General features: G+C 45.7%; 2 non-coding genes across 2 annotated transcripts; both read left to right on the top strand.

The window, feature by feature from the left end:
• Positions 1 to 7867: 7867 nt before the first annotated feature.
• trnas-gcu (transfer RNA serine (anticodon GCU)) lies at positions 7868 to 7939 on the top strand. The gene has a single exon. It is a non-coding gene; the product is annotated as a tRNA-Ser (tRNA).
• A 5362-nt stretch (positions 7940 to 13301) lies between these two features.
• trnag-gcc (transfer RNA glycine (anticodon GCC)) lies at positions 13302 to 13372 on the top strand. Its single transcript has one exon. It is a non-coding gene; the product is annotated as a tRNA-Gly (tRNA).
• The last annotated feature ends 3232 nt before the right edge of the window (positions 13373 to 16604 follow it).

The raw sequence follows: 16604 nt of genomic DNA, 5'->3' as shown, positions 1-16604 counted from the left end.
ATCACTGCTGCATCTAGTAATTGGAAGTGAAACGGAGGAGATAAGAAATGTCAGTTTCGGGGAACATCTAGGCAATAGCGATCATAACATAACTAAGTTTCGAATAATGATTGAGAAAGACGGCCACAAGCCTGTCGCCACCAATTTTTGCCTCCATCTGACGGAAAAAATCAGACTTTTCAGAATTTTCCACTTTCTTTTCCTGGAGGATTCACACTTTGGACACTCACAGCCTCCTATTTCATGGCCAGGTTGTGAATTCTGCATGTTACACACTTTTCCATTCATTAAGGCCCACTTCTGTTCCGCAACCTGCAATCGAATGTATTGACTTAAAACAACTTACAGTCACTTCACACACTGTCTCCTCCTGTCCACACTTGCCTAATACGTGCTGGACGATTATTTATTACATTGATGCGATATTCAGTGCACTTCCAAATATGGCAGACAGAGCATGATATTGTGAAACTGCACATTGAACCTGCTGTTTCTTGTGTTGGCCGCTGGGGCAGAGCACAGTGAGATTGCATTTGACTGCAGCTGGAGAAACCTCTGGTTGAAATTCAGGTTTCCTTTGGTTGGTGCTTCTTGTTCCGCGTTCTGTGGTAAGAATGGGTTCACTGAAGCTTAGTCACAAGGCTTTCCATGTTGGGTTGTGCATCGCACCTATACACAATAGTGTGACTCACCCCATTCATGAAACATTTCTGATTGTCATAGTTATTTGTCTCCCAGAATAACTTATGAAGCTTCTATTCAGGTTGGTTATATCAACAATGGTGACTGCCAGATACTGAGCTCCGTTACCTTGTCTGTGCACGAAATCATCACCGAGCATTTAACGGCAGATAAAGAGGTCTCTGGTTCAAATCCAGTTTCCTCCTTTTAAATTCTTATCTCGGGAATCAGACACTCAGTCCGTCCTTCCCTGCAACAACAGAATTGATGTTTTTATCGAGTCTACAGCAGGGAAGCAGGCCACTCATTTCCTTTGGTCAATGCCGCTGTTGATGCTCCACACGAGCATCCTCCCTCCACACTTCATCTCACCCAATCACACTCCCCTTCCGTCCCTGTCCCCCATCCTGTGCTCATCCATCTTCCCTTTCACCCATCTGTCCTGTTTGCTCCGACTTCTCCTCCTGGTGGCGAGTTCCACATTCTCACCACACTGGTGACCATCTTATAGCGATGACCTCTCGTTCTGGTCTTCCCCACATGATGGAAACATTTCCTCCATCCCAGTCCACCTTATTAAAGCCATTATTTATTTTAAGGAAAGTGTTTATGATCTGGAATGCGCTGCCTCATTCGGACAGTGGATGCAGATTCAATTGCAGCTTTCAGAAAGGTAATTGGATAAACACTTGAAGGGATTAAAATTGCAGGGTTACGGGGAAAGAGCGGGGGAATGGGACTAACTGCATTGCCCTAACAAAGAGCCGGCACGGGCTCGATGGGCCAAATGGCTTCCTTCTGTGCTGTAACCAATCGTTGATTCTATAATTCTACGTCTGCACAGTGACTGATCAAAGTCAAGGAAACTGAGTCATTGGGAGGAGTCAGACTGTGGGGGAGGATTCAGGCTCTGGGGGAGGAGTCAATGTCTGGAGGAGGACTCAGGCTCTGAATGAGTTATCACGCTCTGGTGGAGGAGTTAGACTCTGTGGGTGGAGTCACACCCTATGGAGGGGTTAGACTCTGGGGCAGGCGTCAGACGCGAGGAGCGGGGTCCGACTCTGGGGTAGCAGTCCAGTCTCTGGGTTAGGAGTCAGACGCCGAGGGCGGGGTCAGACTCTGGGGGATTGGTCAGGCAAAAGGGAATAGAAAGAGGTTTGGGGCAAAAGGGAACATGAGGAGGTTTGGAAGGATGTCAAAAAACAATTCAGAAAGCGATGAGAAACAAGGAAATTAATTCTTAAGGAATATAAAATGAAATAGAAAATTCTTCAACAGACACATCAATAACAGAAGTATACTTGCCAGATTATTAGGACCACTCGGGGGTACATAAGATAGGGTAAAGGTAGAGAAAATGTTTCCACTTGTGGGGAGTCCATTACTGGAGGTTATCAATATCAGATAATCTAATAAATCCACAAAGGAATTCAGAAGGAACTTCCTTACCCAAAGGGTTGTAAGAATGTTGAAAAGGCTATCAAATGGAATAGTTGAGTTAAATAACTTCGATGCATTTAAGGGGAAACTAGATTAGCACACGAAGGAGAAAGGAATGGAAGCTGGATGGGGAGTTTCAGATGAACGAGTCTGGATGCTGACATAGAACACTTGAGCCAAATGGCCTGCTGTAGACTCAATGCAACTCAACGTAAATAACAAACCTGCAACTGCAGGAACAGACTTACTGTATGACTCTCTGGAGAAAACATTTTAAAGATAGAGGGGGCGCCTGAAGTTGAATCAAAGACCGCTTGATCGCCAATCAAATGCTATACTACCGAGCTAAACCCCCACACCTAGGCGGTTTTTTTGCACACACAAGGTAATGGAGCTCAGTACCTGGTCATCATCAATATTGATATCGCCATGCTGAAATGAAACGCCATCAGTTATTCTGGGAGACAAATAACTACGGCAATCAAAAATGTTTCATGAATGAAAAGAGTCACACTATTGTGTACAGATGCGATGCACAACCAGACATGGAAAGCCTTGTCACTAAGCTTCAATGAACACATCCTGACCACAGAACGTGGAAATAGAAGCACCAGACAAACGACACCTGAATTTGAACCAGAGTTTTCTCCAGCTGCGGTTAAATGCTCTCTCACTGTTCTCTGTCCCAAGCTCTTTAGATCGTTGCAGTCCACACAAGAAACACTAGGTTCAATGGGCCGTTTCTCAGTGCCATATATGTAACTGTACAGAATATCGCATCAATGTAATAAATACGCATCCAGCAGGCATTAGGCAAGTGTGGACAGGAGGAGATAGTGTGTGAAGTGACTGTAACACGTGTCAAGTCAATATATTCAGTTACAGGTTACGGAACAGAAGTGTGTCTTAATGAATGGAAAAGCGTGTAAATTGCAGAATTCATATCCTGGCCATGAAATAAGAAGCTGTGAGTGTTCAAAGTGTGAATTGTCCATGAAATAAAAGTGGAAAATGCTGAAAGGCTATCTTTGACCGTAAAATGGAGCCAGCAAGTGCTGATGACAGACTTCTGGCCCTCTTCCACCATCATTCTTTTAATCCCTATTATGTTATGATCGCTAGAGCCGACATGTTCCCCTACGATTACTTTTCTTTTCTCATCCGTTTTATTACTAGATCCAGAAACGATGCCTCTCTTGTCTGCCTGTCTCCATTTTGTGATTTCGTTGATCCTGCCAGCCGTCCCAGCCCCTATCTCACACTCACTCAATCACTCACTCACTCATTCACAGACTCACTCACATTCACACTCTCTCACTTACAGACTCATTCACTAATTAACTCACTCATTCACATCCTCACACAGTCACTCCCTCCCTCAATTCCTCCACCGTAAAAGATTGAGAAAGACAGAAGTAAGACAAGGACCAAAGTGATAGATTAGAACAAAGCTCATTTTGAGCGGATGAGAATGGAACGAGGGAAGATAAACTGCAATAAATGTTGACGGACAAAGAGATAGAACAGGAGAGGCAAATATTTAAAACGGAGACCAATAGAGTTCAGTAGAAATATATTCCTCTAAACAGAAGAACAATCGGGCCAATAATAAAAGAACACTTGTTTGTGGATCCTCATCGGTACATAATACATGAGGACACTTTTTTACACAGCGAGTGATTAGGATCAGGAATGCACTGCACTAGGGGCTGATGGAGGCAGATTCAACCATGGCCTTCAAAAGGGAACTGGATAAGTACTTGAAACGAAAAAATGTGCAGGGCTATCGGGATTGGGCGGGGGAGTGGGACTGGCTGGATTCCTCTTCCATCGAGCTGGCACGGACTTGATGGGTTGAATGGCCCCCTTCCCTGATGTAACATTTCTATGATTTTATTCCAAGTTAGTTAAACACGATTTGCCTTCAACAAATCCGTGCTGGCTTTCCTTTATTAATCCACATTTGTCCAAGTGACTCTTACATCTGTCCTGGATTATTCTTTATAAAACCTTCCTCACCACTGCGGTTGAACTCACTGGCCTGTCGGTGCCGGGTTTATCCATACACCCTTTTTTGAACCAGGGTGTAACATTGCATATTATCCTGTGTGGGTTTAGTTCAGCAATAGAACACTTAAACATAAATCACGTAAGAGTGCTTGTTTCAAATCCATCAAAACACATTACTATTGGGTCATTTTAGCCTCTTGTGGTGAAGTTGATTTATTACTTTCCCCACTACGTACATTGTTTGGTGACTTCAGTTCAGACCCATTTCTGTTCCGAAACCTGCAACTGAATGTATTGACTTAACATGTGTTACCATTGCTTTGCACACGAGCTCCTCCTCTCCGCACTTGCCGAATCCCTGCTGGATGCTTATTTATTAGGCAATTAGGAAAGCAAGTGGCATGTTGGCCTTTATTGCAAGTGGGTTGGAGTAAAAAAGTAAGGAAGTCTTGCTGCAATAGTACAGGGTTTAGTGAGACCTCACCTGGAGTACTATGTACAGTATTGGTCTCCTTATCTAAGGAAGTATATACTTGCCTTAGAGGCGGTGCAACGAAGGTTCACTAGATTAATTTCTGGGATGAGAGTGTTGGCCTATGAGGAGAGATTGAGTAGAATGGGCCGATACTCTCTGGAGTTTAGAAGACTGAGGGGTGATCTCATTGAAACATACAAGAAAATTGGGGGACTTAACAGGATAGTTACTGAGAGGATGTTTCTGGAGAGTCTAGAAGTAGAGGGCATAGTCTGAGGATAAGGGGTCGCCCATTTAAGACTGAGATGAGGAGGAATTTCATCCCTCAGAGGGTTGTGAATCTTTGGAATTCTCTACCACAGAGGGCTGTGGATGCTCAGTCGCTGATTATATTCAAGGCTGAGATGGAGAGATTTTTGGACTCTCGGGGAATCAAGGGATTTGGGGATAGAAAGCGAAAGTGGAGTTGAGGTCGAAGATCAGCCATGATCTGATTGAATGGCAGAGCGGGCTCAAGGGGCTGTATGGCCTACTCCTGCTCCTATTTCTTATGTCCTTATCTTATGTTCTTATTACATTGATGCGATATGCTGTACACGTCCATATATGGCACTGATAGCATGATCTTGTGAAACTGCACATTGAACCTGGTGTTGCTTGTGTAGACGTCAACGATCGAAAGAGCTGGGGTCAGATCACAGTGAGAGAGCATTTAACTGCAGTTGGAGAAACATTTGGATGCAATGCAGGTGTCGTTTATCTGGTGCTTCTAGTTCCGCGTTCTGTGGTAAGGTTGTGTTCACTGAAGCTCAGTGAAAAGACTTTCCATGTGCGGTTGTGCATCGCATCTGTGCGCAATAGTGCGAATCACTCCATTCATGAAACATTTCTGATTGCCGTGGTTGTTTGTCTCCCAGAATAACTGATGACGCGTCTGTTCCGGTTGGTTCCATCAACATTGGTGACGGACAGGTACTGAGCTCCGTTACCTTGTGTGTGCAAAAGACTTTCGGAGATCTGGGGGTGTAGTTCAGTGGTAGAGCATTTGAATGCAGATTAAGACGGCTATGGTTCAAATACAACCGCCCCCTTTTTTTTTAAGTTCATCCTGTTGTGAGTCAGACCCTCAGTCTGCCTTCCCGGCAGCTGCAGGAATCTTCTTTATGTTGAATTACATTGAGTCTGCAGCAGCGAAACAGGCCATTTGGCCCAACTGGTCTATGCCGGCATTGATGCTCCACGTGAACCTCCTGCATACTACATCTAAGCCTATCAGCAAACCCTTCCATTCATTTATCCTTCGTTATTTTATCGAGCTTCCCCTTAAATGCATTTAAGCTACTGGCCTGAACTATTCCTTGTGGTAGCGAATTCCACCTTTTCTTCACCTCTCTGGGTAAAGACGTTTCTCCTGGATTCCCTGTTGGATTTATTAATGACGATCTTATATTTATGACCGATGGTTTTGTACTCCCCCACAAGTGGAAACATTTTCTCCATGTCTAACAATTTCATAATCTTAAAGACCTCTATCAGGTCACCCCACGGCCTTCTCTTTTCTAGAGAAAAGAGCCCCAGCCTGTTCAATCTTTCCTGATAGTTACATCCTCTCAGTTCTGGTATCATCCTAGTAAATCGTTTTTTTTTTGCATCTTCTCCAACGCCCCTATAACCTTTCTATAATATTATGTAATTTTATTATGTTATGTATTGTGTACATATTGGGATGGGCAACCAAATGGTGTTTCATTATTGACTAGTTTGTTCATGTTATTTTGAGGAATATATTTCTCCTGATCTCCGTTTTAAACATTTACCTCTGCTGTTCTATCTCTTTGTCTGTCAAAATGTTTTCCAGTTTATCTGAAGTAGTTCCATTCTGATCCCCTCAAAAGGAGCTTTGATCCAATTTATCACTTTGGTCCTTGTCTTAATTATGTCTTTCTCAATCTCTTCGGGTGGAATGATTGTGTGAGTGAGTGAGTGAGTGAGAGTAAATAAGTGAGTGAGTGAGTGCCTGAGTGAGTGAGTGAGTGAGACTGAGTGAGTGAGTGAGTGAGTGAGTGAGAGTGACTGAGTGAGTGAGTGTATGAGTGAACGGGTGAGTGCGTGAATGAGTGCATGAGTGAATGAGCGAGTGAGGGATTAAGTGAAAGTGTGAGTGATTGAGTGTGCGAGTAAACGAGTAAGTGCATGAGTGAATGAGTGAGTGAGTTAGTGAATGAGCGAATGAACGACTGAGTAAGTGAGTGAATGAGTGAGTTTGTGAGTGAGTGTGTGAGTGAATGAGTGAGTGTGTGATTGAAGAAGTGAATGAGTGAGTGATTGAGTGGGAGAGTGAGGCAGGGAGAGCAGGCTGGAGTGATGAAATGATAAAACAAAGACAGGCAGACAAGAGATGAATCACTGCTGGATCTCGTAATGGGAAGTGAAACGGAGGAGTTAAGAAATGTCAGGGTAGGGAAACATCGAGGTAATAGCGATCATAACATAATAAGGTTTAAAATAATGATTGAGAAAGACGGCCGCAACCCTGTCACCAGAACTTTCTGCTTGCATCTGATGGATGAAAAGATACTTTTTTTCGCATTTTCCACTTTCAATTCCTGGAGGATTCACACTTTGAACTTTCACAGCCTCTTATTTCATGGCCAGGATGTGAATTCTGCAATTTACATACGTTTCCATTCATTAAGACCTGCTTCTGTTCCGCAACCTGCAAACGAGTTTATTGACTTCATACAAGTTACAGTCGCTTCACACACTGTCTCCTCCTGTCCACACTTGCCTAATGCCTGTTGGATGAATATTTATTACATTGGTGCGATATTCTGTACACTTCCATATATGGCACTGAGAGCATGATGTTGAGAAACTGCACATTGAACCTGGTGTTTCTTGTGTTGACTGCAACGATCTAAAGAGCTGGGAGCAGAGCACAGTGAGAGAGCATTTGAATGCAGCTGGATAAACGTCTCGTTGAAATTCAGGGGTCGTTTATCTGGTGCTTCGAGTTCTGCGTTCTGTGGTAAGGATGTGTTCACTGAAGCTCAGTGACAACACTGTCCATGTTGGGTTGTACATCGCATCTGTACACAACAGTGTGACTCACTCCATTCATGAAACATTTCTGATTGCCGTAGTTATTTGTCTCCCAGAATAACTGATGAAGCTTCTATTCAGGTTGGTTGTATCAAAATTGGTGACGGCCAGTTACTGAGCTCCGTTAACTTGTGTGTGCAAGAAGTCATCATAGAGGTGGGGGGTGTAACTCAGTGGTAGAGCGTTTGACTGCTGATTAAGAGGGCTTTGGTTCAAATCCAGATGCCCTCTCTACCTTTTAAGTTCTTATCTTGGGAATCACAAACTCAGTCTGCCTTCCGTGCAGCAGCAGGATTGATGTTTACGTCGAGTCGACAGCAGGGAAACAGGCCACTCATTCCGTTTGGTCCATGCCACGGTTCAAGCTCCACACGAGCCTCCTCCCTCCCCAATTCATCTCCTCCATCTTCCCCTGTGATCCATCTGTCCTGTTTGCTCCGACTGCTCCTCGTGGTGGCGAGTTCCTCATTCTTACCACATCAGAGACCATCTGATATCGATGACCTCTCGTTCTGGCCTCCGCCGCAAGATAGAAACATTTCCTCTCTCTGTCCGCCATATGGAACCTTTTAATTATCTTAAAGTAAATGTTCCTTATCTGGAATGTGCTGCCTGATAGGACGGTGGAGGTAGATTCAATTGCAGCTTTTAAAAAGGGAATTGGATCAACACTTGAAGCGTTTAAATTTGCAAGACTACAAGGAAAGAGCGGGGGAATGGAACTAACTCGATTGCTCTTACAAAGAGCTGGCACCGGCTCGATGGACCAAATGGCCTCCTTCTGTGCTGTAACCAGTCTATGATCGTAAGATTCTGCGTCTGTACAGTGCCTGATCAAAGCCAAAGAAACTGAGGCAAGCGGAGGAATCAGGCTCAGGGGAAGGAGTCAAATTCTGGAGGAGGAGGCCGGCTTTTGTGGAGGAATCAGGCTCTGGAGGAGGAATCAGCCTCTGGGGAGGAGACAGTGTCTGGGGGAGGGGTCAGACTCTGGGGGCGGAGTCAGGCTCTGGGGGAGGAGTCAGACATTGGGGAGGTATCAGAAACTGTGCGGGGGAGTCAGGTCTCTGGGGGCGTAGTCCGGACTCTGGGGCGAAGTCAGACTCTGAGGGTGGAGTCAGGCTCTGAGTAAGCGGTCAGGCTCTGGAGGAGGAGTCATGCTCTGGGGGAGGAGTCAGACTCTGGAGGAGCCTTCAGACTTTCAGGGAGGTGTCAGGCTCTGGGCAAAAGGCAATAGGAAGAGGTTAGGAAGGGTGTCAAAAAACAATTCAGAAAGCAATGAGAATCTAGGAAATTAATTCTCAAGGAATATAAAAAGAAATAATAAATTATTCTGCAGACACATCAATAACAAAAGGATACTTACCAAATTAATTGAGCCACTAAGCGATACACAAGATAAACTCAAAGATAATGACAGTGAAATGGCAGAAAAATTGAATGCTTACTTTGCCTCAGTATTTACCTGAGGAGACTAACAAGGTGGGCAGGACATTAGAAGAAGAGATCAGAAAAGGTGTAAAGACATTGAAGAAAAAAAGTGAGAGTTAATTAATAAACTAATCAAACTTAGAGAGGACAAAACCTCAGGTCTGGAGAAAGTGGATCAATACATATCAAAAGTAGTTAGGGAAGAGCAAGCAGAGGCACTATTGCAAATATAAATACATTGGGCCCGATTTTAGCACCCGCTACTGGGTGCGTTCTCGGCGGGGGGGCCCCGAAAATCCCGAAATCCCGGAGCGGGACCGGATCGCGCCTCGATCCCGCCCATTCCGGGTTCCGCGCTGACGTGCGCAGCCCCCGCTGGTGGGAATCCCGCAGGCAAATGAAGCCAACGTGATGCCACTTGAGTGTATTTACTTTGGTTGTTCAGGTCATTAACTGACCTGATTAAGGCACTGTGTGTGATTTTGGATAAACATGGGACCGTTTCACACACTGGGGGAAACAGTCCCAGTTGAAATGGACGTGTTGCAGCCGTCAGCCTGTGGAAGCTGCAAAGGTCCATTTGACAGGTGGGGTGGGGGGAGACCCTCAGCCATTGCAGGAGGCCACTCTGTCACTTGGGACAAAGTTTGGCTTCCACCACCCTCCTCCTGATGGTCGAAGTCACCAACCTGCACACTTACCCCGGGGTCCGGAGACATGTACCTACATTGCGGACCCCCTCAGATGTACATCTTGCGGATGGGGGCCGCCGTAGCTGCAGTCATGACCTCCTCGGAGGGCGAACGGCATCACCAGCCTCACCAGCCTCGCCATCCACGCCGTCCACCTCTGACACGTGGAGCTCCACAACAGAGTGCTGTGACACATCCACCTGTACAGCAGGAGGGAGGGCTATCGCAGAGAGAGATGCGTCTCAGAGGGTACTACCCTCGCCACACGTTCCACAGGCCGAGGCTCAGCCTCCTGGACCTCTCTGAGCAGCAGTGCACACGGAGGCTCAGAGTCACTCGACATGTAGCCGTGGACATCTGCAGCCTCTTTCATGCCGAGCTGCTCCTGGCTGGCCCGTGCACCAGCTTCCTACCTGTCGCTGTCAAAGTCACCACTGCCCTCCCGAACTTCTGCTCCACAGCCTTCCAGGCTGCAACCGGGGACATCCCCGATGTCTCTCAGTCGTCTGCGCAGAAGAACCCTGCAAATACACCTACACCCACTCTGCAGTGACACACTGGGTGGCATCAGTGGTGGGTCCTCATAGGGATACCCAGGAGCGAGCATTATTGCACAAACCGGACAGGATTCGCGAAGACATGGCAGTAGTGGTGCCAATATAATGTGTGATGTGAGTTGTTCTTTAATTCAATAGAAGTAAGAACCAAGACAATCCCTCAAACACCCTTGTGCATCCCCTTCATGCTCACGACACGTTTGCCTTACGCTGCCTACTGCACATATGTGATGCATGCCCTGTGGCTGGAGCACAGGTGGTGGCAGGTTGAGTGAGGCTGGCCGTGAGAGAGATGCACGAGAGGGTGAGTATGGGATAGAGCCATGAGATTGTATGAGGATTGGGTTGCGTGGTAGTGGCGGGGTAAGTACTCGCGAGGTGAGTAGGTGGAGGTAAGTTGAGGATGAGGTTTGAGTGGGTATGAGGGGTCATGTGACAGAGTAGTGTTGGCAGTGCCGAAGGAGATGTGGGGTGGGGGCAGTGTTGTGGCAGGCGTAGTGTAGGGGAAAGACTACGTGTTCTCACTGTTGCTGACCTACTGAGGTCATTGGAGCGCCTCCTGCACTGTATGCAGGTGGGCGATATGTTGGTGGCGCAGGTGACCCCCTCTGCCAGGCCTTCTTGGTGGCAGAGGTGGGCCGCTTCCTCCCGCCCGCCGGGGGGAAGATCTCTGTCCTCCCCATCCTCCTCACCCCATCTAATGATACCTGGGGTGAGGCATCATTAAACTGGGAGCAGCCTTCCCCCTGGGCTGCTCCATGATGTAATTTTTGCTGTTTGTGGCAGCATCTGTCAGTGGAGGACTGCCCCTTTAAATAGAGCGCCTCCAGCTGACAGATCTTACTGCGCATGCGCATCCCGCCCAACGCGCAGATCAGCATCGGGGAACCCGGAGGAGCAGGTCAGTGGATCCAATTCGTGTGTTGCCTGCAACGATCGCGCGGGCAACACACTAATTTCACCGCGCCCGCTGGCCGCCCCGCCGAGTACCCGCACCCCTGGTAAAATCGGGCCCATTTTATTTACTTCACGTGTGTTGCGCCTTGGAATCTTCCGCACTCTGTCCTCTGGAGCTCAAGCATTCTCTGGACAGAATTCAATTCGACCAACAGCAAAACCGAAAAGATGTCGGAAGCTAATTGGTGACTTTTCACTAAAAGCAGTGAAACAGCATGGATCGTGCGGGATTTGAAGCTGAGATCTTGCGTATAGCGCCTAGCATAACCTTCATAAGCGAGAATAATATCCCGAAACCAACGAACCGCTAATACTAAAAACGTGCAGCCAATTTAAAGGTGTGCTGCCTCCCACAGCCGATCTGCCATTCTTTCAGACCTCTTCTGTCCATTCAATCTCGTTTTATATTCCGGTACCCAGCAAGATCAAGTTGTGCATTAACTACTTCCAGTCACCAATATTAGTCTCCCTTTACCAAATTGGTTTCGACTGTACGACTTGAATTATGAAGTAAGACGTTTCAGAATTAGTTGCTCTTAAACTACATTGCTTGGGAGGAGACTGAGAGATGTAGAGAAACAGCAGAACAGTGGAGTGAATGTCCACAGATCCCAGAAGGTAGCAGAACAGGTCGATAAGGTGGTTAAGAAGCCATCAAGTATAAACTCCTTTATTAGCCGAGGCATAGAATATAGGAGCAGGGAGGTTATGGTAGAAATTTATAAAACAATAGTTAGGCCACAGCAAGAATACTGCGTACAGGTGTGGTCACCACATTACAGGAAAGATGTGATTGCACGAGAAAGGGTACAAAGGAGATTTACGACAATGTTGCCAAACTGGAGAATTTTAGCTATGAGATTAGATTGGATAGGCTGGGGTTGTTTGCTTTGGAACTGAGGAGGCTGTTGGGAGATTTAATTGAGGTGTATACAATTATGACGAGCCGAGATAGAGTGAATAGTAAGGACCTATTTCCCTTAACAGAGAGGTCAATAATCAGGATACATGGATCTAAGGTAATTAGTGGAAGGATTAGAGGGGAGCGAAAGAATTTTTTTCCACCCAGAGGGTGATGGGTGTCGGAAAATCACTGCCTGAAAGGGTGGGAGAGGCGGAAACCCTCATCGCATTGAAAAATAAAAACTTCAATATGCACGTGAAGATCCGTAACCGACAAGATCAGGGACCAAACGCTGGAAAGGGGTTTGAGGCTCGGTACCGATTTTTCGGCCGGCACAGGCACGATGTGCAGAATGGCTTCCTTCTGTGGTGTAACTTTCGAGGATTCTATGATATGAATGCCGTCTGCCTCGGCATCGTGATAATATGCACTCTCCCATAAGTATACTTTAATCAAATTGGTGCTTTGTTTCACTGTGAGAGCGAAGAGACATAAGTGTGTTGACATTGGCTGCTGCAACTGGGTTGCACCTTTACTTTTGCTACCGTCTCAGTACTTTTCATTACCTTCTCTCCTGGTGTTGCAGTTTCGTTCAGCCTTCGCCGTTCAGGAAGCCTGAGAAGTCTATCAGGGGACACACAGAGAGGCAAGAGACAGAGACAGGGAAAGATAGAGGGATGCATGCAAGGAAAATAAAGAGTATAAATGTCAGGTTTTTCAATCTAGCAGAATTCAAGTTACAGATTGGGAGATATTGCTTCTCGGTCTTGAAATCTTGGAAGATAAGATTGCACGCCCAATTAAAAGCACCGGCCACGTTGAAGTATCTCTCATGATGGGAGAGAGGTAAATGTGGTCAATTAATTCCACTTAATGTATTTGAGCATTGAAGAGATCTTTAAACCGTAGCACTGCGAACAGAATTGAAACCTCGGCAGGAAAACCCCATTGCAGTTTTGAGACCATCGCTTGAACCAATCGTTCATCGGAGCTGTAAACGGCATGTTCGTTCAGACAGGATTCCATAGAGAAACATGCAGCTGTTGTATAAGCCAGCATTGGTGGTTCAGGGGTAGAATTCTCGCTTGCCACGCGGGAGACCTGGGTTCGATTCCCGGCCAATGCACGATCATTTTGCATTCTGCACCAAGGAGGAACTTCAGAAGAGGAGTCTGGTGTTTGGTCCTTCCATCCTGTTCCGCAACTCCATGAGATCATGGCTGAGTTGTGACCGAACTCTCTGTGCCCGCCTGAGCCCCAGATCTCGAAATACCTTTGGTCAGCAAAAATCTCTCAATCACGGGTTTGAAATTAACAATTGAGCTCGCGTCAACTGCCGTTTGTTGAAGAGACTGCCACAATTCTACCTCCCTTTGCTTGTGGACAGTTGTCCCAAATTCACTTCTGAAAGTCTGACTCCAATTTTTAGGCTATGCCCCCAAGTCCGAGACAGCCCAACGAGCGGAAATAGTTTCTATATAAATAACTCATCAGTTCCTCTTAATATCTTGATAATTTCGATCACATCAGCCCTTAATCTACTATATTGCAGGGAATACAACCATAGTTTGTGTAATCTCTCCTAGCAATTTAACGCTTCGTGTCCAGTTATCATTCTAGTAAATCTACACTGCACTCCCTCCAAGGACAGTATATCCTTTCAAAGGAGCGGTGCCCAGAACTAAACACAGTACTCCAGGTGTGGTCCAACCAGAGCTTTGTGTAGCTCTAGAATAATGTCTATTCCCTTGTATTCTCGTCCTCTAAATATGTAGGCCACCATTCCATTAGCCTTTTTGATAATTTCCTGTACCTGCCCATGACATGTTAATGATCTATGTACATGGACACCTAAGTTCTTTTGGAACTCCGCAGTTTCGAATTTTTCACCTTTTGTAAGGTATTCTAACCTATTTTTGTGAGGTCCAAAGTGGATGACCTCACACTTGCCAAAATTGAAATCCATTCCCCACGGTTTTGGCCATTCATTTATTATATTAATGTATCTCTGGAATGTTATGCTTTTATCTACACTGCTCACAACGCTGCCCATTTTGGGGCCATCGGCAAACTTCGATATGTCGTTCTCTAACCCGTCATCTAATATCAATGAGACCGCCTGAACTGGGGGAAATTCACATTCAGCATCAATCTCTTCATCATCTTGAGACATTTTATTTACTTTACATGTGTTGCGTCTTGGGAACTCCATCACTCTGTCCTCTGGAGCTCAAACATGCTCTGCATGTAATTCAATCCTACCAACAGCAATACTGAGAAGATGTCAGAAGCCAATTGGTGTCATTTCACTCAAAGTAGTGGGACAGCAAGGCTCATCGGGGATTTGAACCCGGAACTTCTTGGATATTAATCAACAAAAGCCCCAAAGCGAGAATCATGCATCTGGATCAACCAAGCGCTGTTGCTTGCTTCGTGCAGCCAGTGTAAAGTTTCGCTGTCTCACAAAGCAGATCAGCCATCCTTTCAGAACTTTTCTATCCATCCAATCTCGTTTTCTATTCCGGTATGCAGTAATATCAAGTTGTACACTAACTATTTAGTGTCACCAATATTCGTTTCCCTTTAAGAAATTGGTTTCATCTGTCCGACTTGTATTATCAAGTAAGACGTTTCAGAATTGGTTGCTTTGAAACTACATTGCTTTGGAGGATACTGAGAGGTGTTGATGACAAGAGGGACCTTGGAGTGCGTGTCCACAGATCCCTGAAGGTAAGAGGACAGGTAGTTAAGGTGGTTAAAAAGGCATACAAGATACTTTCCTTTATTAGCCGAGGCATAGAATGTAAGAGCAGAGAGGTTATGGTAGAAATTTATGAAACTACAGTTAGGCGACAGCAAGAATACTGCATACAGTTGTGGTCACCACATTGCAGGAAAGATGTGATTGCACTAGAGATGGTACAGAGGAGATTTACGACACTGTTGACAGAACATGAGAATTTTAGCTATGAGATTGGATTGGATAGGCTCGGGTTGTTTGCTTTGGAACTGAGGAGGCTGTTGGGAGATTTAATTGAGGTGTATATAATTAAGAAGGGCCTAGATAGAGTGGATAGTAAGAACCTATTTACCTTAGCACGGATGTCAATAATCAGGTTACATAGATCTAGGATAATTGGTAGAAGGATTAGAGGGGAGCGGTAGATTTTTTTCCACCCAGCAGGTGGTGGGGGTCTGGAAATCACTGCCTGAAAGGGTGGGAGAGGCAGAAACCCTCATCGCATTGAAAAATAAAAACTTCAATATGCACGTCAAGACCCGTAACCAACTGGATTAGGGACCAAACGCTGGAAATTGGGATGAGGCTTGGTACAGCTTTTTCGGCCGGCACTGGCACGATGTGCAGAATGGCTTCCTTCTATCGTCTAACTTTCTAGGATTCTATGTTATGATTGCCGTCTGTCTCGGCATCGTGATAACATACACTCTACCATAAGTATACTTCAATCAAATCGGTGCTTTGTTTCACTGTGAGAGCGAAGAGACTGAAGTGTGTAGACAATAGCTGCAGCAGCTGGGTTGCACCTTTACTTTTCCAACCGTCTCAGTGCCTTTTTTTACACTTCTCTGCTGGTGTAGCAGGTGAGATGAGCCTTCGCCGTTCAAGGAAGTCTGAGAAGTCTATCAGGGGTCACACAGAGAGACAAGAGACAGAGACAGGGAAAGATGGAGAGATGCATGCAAATAAAATAAAGAGTATAAATGTCAGGTTTTGCAAACTAGCAGAATTTAAGTTAGAGATTTGGAAAGATTCCTTCTCGGGTCTTGAAATCTTAGAAGAGAAGACTGGACGACCGTTTAAAAGCACCGGCCACTTTTGAAGTGTCTCTCATGCTGAGAGAGAGGTAAACGCGGTCAATTAATTCCATTTAATGTATTTGAGCATTGAAGAGATCTTTTAGCCGAAGCACTGCGAGCCGAATTCAAACCGAGGCTGGGAAACCCCATTGGAGTTTTGAGACAACAGCTTTGACCACTCGGCCATCGCAGCTGCAAAACGGCATGTTCGTTCAGACAGGATTCCATTTAGAAACATGCAAGCACTACACAAGCCAGCATTGGTGCTTCAGGGGTAGAATTCTTGACTACCACGCGGGACACCCGGGTTCGATTCCCAGCCAATGCACGATCATTTTGCATTCGGCACCAAGGAGGAACTTCGGAACAGGAGTTTGGTGTTTGGTCCTTCCAGCCTGTTCCGCAACTCAATGATATCATGGCTGAGTTGTGACCGAACTCCCTGAACCCGCCTTCGTCCCATATCTCTAAATACCTTTGGTTAACAAAAATCTCTCAATCACGAGTTTGAAATTAACAATTTAGCTCGCATCAACTGC

The sequence above is a fragment of the Heptranchias perlo genome, chromosome 20 (genome assembly GCF_035084215.1).
Source record: "Heptranchias perlo isolate sHepPer1 chromosome 20, sHepPer1.hap1, whole genome shotgun sequence".
Lineage (NCBI taxonomy): Eukaryota > Metazoa > Chordata > Chondrichthyes > Hexanchiformes > Hexanchidae > Heptranchias > Heptranchias perlo.
The sequence above is the reverse complement of the archived record's forward strand: the minus strand, read 5'-3'. Positions and strand labels throughout refer to the sequence as shown.